Below are 7,554 nucleotides of genomic sequence, written 5' to 3'. Positions count from 1 at the left end.
GTCCATAGAATCCCAAAGAATTTGACACAACTTAGCAAGTAAACAACAAACATCTTCACCATTCAAATAGCTTTCTGGGATTGTATGTCCTAGCACAGTGTACCTGGGAGAAAGTACGGCTTGATTTAAGAGCTGCAATTATTTGTCCCAGCTCTGTCTCCATGCTGTGAATTTCAAGAGGAGTACAATTGGTTCTTGTTGGTATAATTAGAATATTGTACTAGAATGATTTTTAGTTTTAAAATTTCATTTTAGTTTTGAAGATGAATCTGGCCTCTGTACCCCAACACCAAATTAAACCTTGGAGACAGAGTTTTGGGATGAGATAGAAAAAAACGGCCTTATTGCTTTGCCAGGCAAAGGGGGCCACAGCAAGTTAACACCCTCAAAATGTGTGTCCCCATCTGGAAGGGGTAGTGAGAAGTTTTATAGTAATGGTTCAAAGAGGGCATGATCAGCTCCTGGACATTCTTCGTCTTTTTTTGATGAAGTTAAAGCATTTAATCTTATCTTTCCACTATAATTGGGCTTCCCTGGTGGCTCAGCTGGTAAAGAATCTGCCTGCAATGTGGGAGACCTGGGTTTGATCCCTGGGTTGGGAAGATCCCCTGGAGACAGGAATGGCTACCCACTCCAGTATTCTGGCCCAGAGAATTCCGTGGACTGAGTCCCTGAGGTCACAAAGAGTCGGACACAACTGACTTTCACTTTTACTTTCTACTATAATTAAGTTAATTACCTATACATAATAGTATGAATATTTACTGCTTTTCTTTTTTAAAAAAAAATTAGTGGAGTATGGTTGATTTCCAAAGTGTTAGTTCCAGGTGTACAGCAGAGTGAATCAGTTATACATGTACATATGCATACTCAGCCCTCTCCCACTCTTTGTGACCCCATGGACTGTAGCTCACCAGGCTCCTCGGTCTATGGGATTTTTCAAGCAAGAATACTGGAGTGGGTTGCCATTTCCTCCCCCAAGGGATCTCTCCAACCTAGGGATCAAACCCGCACCTGCTGCGTGGCAGGTGGATTCTTTACCACTGAGCCATCAGGGAAGCCATATATATATATATATCCATTCTTTTTTTAAGATTCTTTTCCCATATAGGCCATTATAGAGTATTGAGTAGAGTTCTCTGTGCTATATGGACATCCCAGGTGGCACTAGTGGTAAAGAACCCGCCTGCCAATCCAGGAGATGTAAAAGATGCTCGTTCAGTCCCTGGGTTGGGAAGATCCTCTGGAGGAGAGCATGGCCATTCACTCCGGTATTCTTGCCTGGAGAATCCCATGGACGGAGGAGCCTGGCTATACTTGTAAGCCTCCTTCTGATTGGTTTGTGATGAGGTAAGAGGGAGTCCGCATCTTCACCTTTCTGGTTTCTGGTCTGGGGTCTGGATGCTTATGGGAAGCATACAATTAACTTGTCCCACCTGGTGAGGGGTTTAATATCCATAGAACAGCTCAAAGGTATTGTTATGTGTATCTCTTGAGGGAGAACAAGGACCTTGCCCCAGTGCAGGATTACTGTTTCTTTCTTTCTTTTTTTTTAAATTTATTTTTATGAAGGATAATTGCTTTACAATATTGGGTTGGTTTCTGCCATGTATCAACACAAATCAGTCATAGGTACACACATAGGTACACACGTCCCTACCCTCTTAAACCTCCCTCGCAATTTGTTCCTCACTTGTCTCCTCCCTTCCCTCATTAGCAACCGTTTGAACCTGCCCTGGGAACTCAGGGAAGTGGAGGTTGAATGAAGCCGATTTCCCGTAATCAATAAATGGGGGACAGGGCTTCCGTGGTGCCCCAGTGGTTGGGAATCCGCCTGCCAGTGCAGGCGACACGGTTCAATCCCAGGACTGGGAAGATCCCACGGGCTGTGAGGCAGCTAAGCCCGTGTGCCACAGCTAGTGAAGCCCGAACAAACGAGAGGCCATGCTCTGCAGCAAACAAAGCCGTTGCAGTGAGAAGCCCATGCCTCACAACTAGAGAATTGCCTCCACTGTTGCAACCAAAAAAAAAAGGAAAAGAAATGGGGTATACAGAAAGGCTTATGTGCCCGGGAGCCCTGTAGGGCACTGCTCAGTGTCAGTTTCACCTTCAGTTTTAAATATCTGAAATCCCAGGAAGATGGTGACACACCCAAATACGGTCAATGTCAAACAAACTCTTTTAGGTAAGCACGCATGGAAGAAACATGTGAAGTTTTCAGCCAGAAAAGAACGGTTGGACCAGGCAAGTCTAACTATTCACCTTATGCGAGCTGTGTCTGCCTACCTCAATATAGCTCCTCACACTGGTTTTCCTCTATGCTATTTTGAATTGTCCTATCTCTACTTCTTTCCCTCAGCCATTGATGGTCTGCTGAATCCTTTTTCTTTCGTTTCCTTGATGTTTTGTTGATTTCCTTTCCTTTGTATTTTTTCCACATTCCAGAAAGGAACAAAAGTTATGTCATGATATCTTCTGACTTCCCAAGGACATAAGATTCTAGATGCAAGTACTAGGTTGAATTGATACTATCTTTGGCTTCTGGTCTTTATATTGTCAGGAAAGTGTTGCAGGCAAATTTGCCAGTGAGCCCTGATAATAATTTTCCACTCATGCCCTAGCAAAGAATCTACCTGCAATTTGGGAGACCTGGGTTTTGTCCCTGAGTTAGGAAGATCCCCTGATGGGAATGGCAACCGAGTCCAGCCAGTATCCTCGCCTGGAGAATCCCATGGACAGAGGAGCCTGGCGGGCTACAGTTCATGGGGTCACAAAGAATCAAACACGACTGGGCAACTAACATGCCCTAGTAAAGCTTGTATGCTGCATCCAAAAGTAGATCTGGAGAGTTATCTTAGGGTGTGTGCATGCATGCCTCATTGCTAAGTCATGTCTCACTCTTTGCGACCCCATGGAGTATAGCCCTTCAGGCTCCTCTGTCCATAGAATTTTCCAAGCAACAATGTTGGAGTGGCTTGCCATTTCCTACTCCAGGGCATCTTCCTGACCCAGGGATTGAATGCATGTCTCTTGCATCTCCTGCATAGGCAGGAAGATTCCTTACCACTGAGCCACCTGGGAAGCCCTACCTTAGGACAGTAGGGACTTAAAAGTCAAACAGGAAGATTAAAAACTGTAACTTTTTCTTATCTAAGGTTATACAGTATGGGGAGGGAAGGAAGAAAGTGAAGTCGCTCAGTTGTGTCCGACTCTTTGCGACCCCATGGACTGAGCCTGCCAGGCTCCTCCATCCATGGAATTTTCCAGGCAAGAATACTAGAGTGGTTTACCATTTCCTTCTCTAGGGGATCATCCTGACCCAGGAATCAAACCCCGGTCTCCTGCACTGAGTCTTTTTACCATCTACGCCACCAGGGAAGCCTTGGGGAAGGAGAGGGAAGCAAATATATATATATATTTTTTACAGGGACAAACCTCTGGAACAGGCCAGATAATAAATACTTTTGGCTTTGCTGGGTAAGATCATACTACTGAACTTTGTAGTAAAAACAGCCAGGTAATACAACAAACAGGCAGAGCTGTGGCTAAATTTCAATAGGTTTTATTTATAAGCCCAGTATTTGTTTTATTTACCAAAAAAAGGGTGCTTTGGGTTGCCCACTCCTGGTATAAGAGAAATACTAGGTTAGAAATTTGGAGATGTGAATTCAAGAGCTCTGCTTTGATAAACTGAACAGATTAGGAAATGTCATCAGACTTCCCTGGTGGCTCAGATGGTAAAGAATTTTCCTGCCATGCAGGAGACCTGGGTTTGATCCCTGAGTCAGAAAGATCCCCTGGAGATGGGAATGGCAACTCACTCCAGTATTCTTGCCTGGAGAATTCCAGGGACAGAGGATCCTGGCTGGCTATAGTTCATGGTCTTGCAAAGAATCGGATATATTTGAGTGAGTAACACTTTCACTTGGTCTATTCAATCCTTTGTTTCTGCTGCTGCTGCTGCTGCTAAGTCGCTTCAGTCTTGTTCGACTCTGTGCGACCCCATAGATGGCAGCCTACCAGGCTCCCCCGTCCCTGGGATTCTCCAGGTAAGAACACTGGAGTGGGTTGCCATTTCCTTCTCCAATGCATGAAAGTGGAAAGTGAAAGTAGGAAGTCACTTGGTCGTGTCCGACTCTCAGCGACCCCTTGGACTGCAGCCTGCCAGGCTCCTCCGTCCATGGGATTTTCCAGGCAAGAGTACTGGAGTGGGGTGCCATTGCCTTCTCCTCTTTGTTTCTAGGGAAGCACAGTTGCCGCAGCCCTCCCAGTAGGAGAATAAAGTGACACTTGGAGAATGGTAGTGGCACTTGTTTTCTTCCTCAGTGTTTAAGAATTTCAATACCAGTACCCAGGGTCACCTAAGAGTTCATGAGTCAGCCTCATGAATGATACTAGGAGATGTGGTATATTCAAAAATAATATTTATAGATGTTTGACCTGTGTGGCTTTAAGGTCTTTAGATACAGCTTTTTGCCACCGAGGTCACCCTTTTTCTTCCTCCAAATCCAACACATTGGATTTACCAAGACAGGTAGGCCAATCACAGCAGCAAACTCCAGTCTTAGTTTCCTACTTAATAATCTATGACTTTTCTGCAAATCTGCCGAGGAAGAAAGGTTATATGAGGCGCTGTCAGCCACGCTGGCCAGGTAGCAGGAGAGCCTTCAAGGTACAACAAGGCACATGGGTTCTGAAGATACACGAAGGTCACTGGGATACATGTTTTCCGAGGACTTGTCGTGAGGACAGCTGTGAAAACACCACCAGGACCACAGCCGCATTTAAGGAGCATACAGGTAGCTGCCGATGAATGTTCAGAAATCCTTCATTATCTCAAATGTGGCATGCAATGTTTTAGAAGGACCAATGAGGAACTAGATCAGAACAGATGAACAGAAGCAAGTGATGAAAGCAGTATTTTATTTGGCATTGATAACCTCGCAAACATCATGTAGAAAAATAAAACCAAAACAAGAAAATCTATCACCAATGATTCAGTTTCTACCAGATGTAAGCTCAAGAGAGACTGTATGAATGGAAAACAATCAATTAAGCATTACTGAAGGCTAGCATTTTTTTTTTTTTTTTTTTCCTTTGGCCGTGCGGGCTGTGGGACTTTAGTTTCCCCACCAGGGATTGAACTGGTGCCCTCCGCAGTGAGAGCATGGAATCCTAACCACTGGACTGCCATGAAATTCCCAGGAATTAATCTTTTGGTCACTCATTAGATCAAGAGATGACGGCTTTCAAGTTTTCAAAAATGCATGGCATATTAATTAAGATTAGGCTTGCTTATGTTGAGCGAAAAAATACACACAACCTAAAAGTTGAAAGCTATGCTTTATCCCGGAGAAGGCAATGGCACCCCACTCCAGTACTCTTGCCTGGAAAATCCCATGGATGGAGGAGCCTGGTGGGCTGCAGTCCATGGGGTCGCTAAGAGTCGGACATGACTGAGCAACTTCACTTTCACTTTTCACTTTCATGCATTGGAGAAGGAAATGGCAACCCACTCCAGTGTTCTTGCCTGGAGAATCCCAGGGACGGGGGAGCCTGGTGGGCTGCCGTCTATGGGGTCACACAGAGTCAGACACAACTGAAGTGACTTAGCAGCAGCAGCAGCAGCAGCAACGTTTTATCCGGCAGAAATTTTTAGGACTTAAGCTCAGGAGGCAGCATCTAAAGTAACCCTGAGAGTAGTGGAAGTAGTGCTTGAGGAGGTGGGTTGCGGGGAGGAGCCAGATTATAAAGAAGCTTTGCAAAAAAGGGCAGATGGTCTGAACCTCAAAAGTATTTTTTGTGAGTTAAAGAAAACCAGATATCCCAAGTTAAAGAATTTAGCGCTTTCTGTGTAGGGAAGTTGCAAAAGTCCAGACTCACAGAAATCATTCCTTTGATATACATCTCAGCTATCTGGGGCCAGTATCCTGTTTTTCCTTTCTGACTTCCTCAGGGCTTATCAGTGGTAGTGGCCACAGTCTGATGGCTGCTAGATAGCAGGTATACTCCTCCTCCCTGAGTTCCCTCAGGGCTCACTGGCTCCCATTGGAGGGCTGCAATTGCTGATGACTATGATAACTTTGTTTACTAGTATGGCAGGAAATATTCCCTTTCTCAGCTGTAAGCAATAGAAAGCTCACTATAACAGTAATGACCAAGATAGAAGTTTGTTTTTCCAGTACAGACATACAGTCTGGAAGTAGGCAGTCTAAAAAACTAAGGCAGCTGCAGGAAGCCCCAGTCTTGCTGCTCAGCCAGTCTTTAAGCCTTTACATCTGCATTGCCACCATCAAGAAGAGTATAAAGAAGTGAATAGTCTTTTCCTATAAGAATCATCCTAGAAATCAGGTGCTTCCAACTGCCTTCTATTCCTGGAACTTAGTCACATACCCATTTACTAGCTGCAAAGGAGGCTGTAATCTTTTATTTGGTGATCCTGTGCCTATGAGAATCTGGAGTTTTGCCACTAAGAATGGGTCCAACCACCCATTCCATAATAATTCCACAGACTTCATATTAAGCAATGAAGTCTGTGAGAACTGCAGCTTTGGAGAGCTCCATGAACCCAGTGAAGAGCACATAGGTCTCCACATCACAGAGCCTTAGATCTCGGAATTTCTTTTTTTTACTTTAGTATTTATGTATTTTGGCTGTGCTGGGTCTTTGTTGCTGCACATGGGCTTTCTCTCTGTGGTGAGTGGGGGCTTCTCATCACGCTGGCTTCTCTTGTTCTGGAGCACGGGCTCCAGGGCACAAGGGCTTGGTAGCTGTCACACCTGGGCTTAGTTGCCCTGAGGCATGTGGGGTCTTCTTGGACCAGGTATCAAACCCTTGTCCTCTGCACTGGCAGGTGGGCTCAACCATTGCACCACCAGAGAAGTCCTTGAATTTCTTTTAGATCTTTGCTCTTTTTTAATTGGACTTATACTTTCAGTTGATGTCCCATCTTAGATGTTCAGAGATAAAGCTATGTGTAATTTTCTAGGAGGAGAAAAAACTGCCCTCTGGAGAATTTTAATATGTTAGGCATTTCTCTCAGGAATATGAAGTGGACACTTACTCTATACATGATCTATTCACCTGCCCTCCAGGAATGCAGGCAGCTATCTTTACCCTGGAAACCAATAGTTTTAAAAAGTTACATGGTAATTATATATTTTTTTCTAATAATATGGTAAAGTTACATATTTATTTTAAGCAACAAAATCCATACTGTTATTCATACTACGTTCCACACACACGAGCTTCTGAATTTTCCCTTTTTATCTCAGTCCTTTGGTAAAGGTGCCAAGTTTTGTCTTTGTTTTCAGCATAGCTAGTTTTTCCAAGTGCTTCTATGATATTGCTATTCAGAGTGTTGGGTTATTGTTTCTTTTACTCTATCTATCCTTCATCATTTATTAATGACACAGATTGTGTGATGAAGAGTTGTCAACATGAGCATTTTTCTATATTTACAGGTTTAAGAACTGCATTGATGTGGATTTGTCATCTAACAGCATGAAATGATCCCTCTCTTTCGGCTGCATTTCCTTCCATTATTTACTGTTC

The sequence above is a fragment of the Bubalus bubalis genome, chromosome 17 (assembly GCF_019923935.1).
Source record: "Bubalus bubalis isolate 160015118507 breed Murrah chromosome 17, NDDB_SH_1, whole genome shotgun sequence".
NCBI classification, from domain to species: Eukaryota; Metazoa; Chordata; class Mammalia; order Artiodactyla; family Bovidae; genus Bubalus; species Bubalus bubalis.
This window is presented reverse-complemented; position numbering follows the sequence as displayed.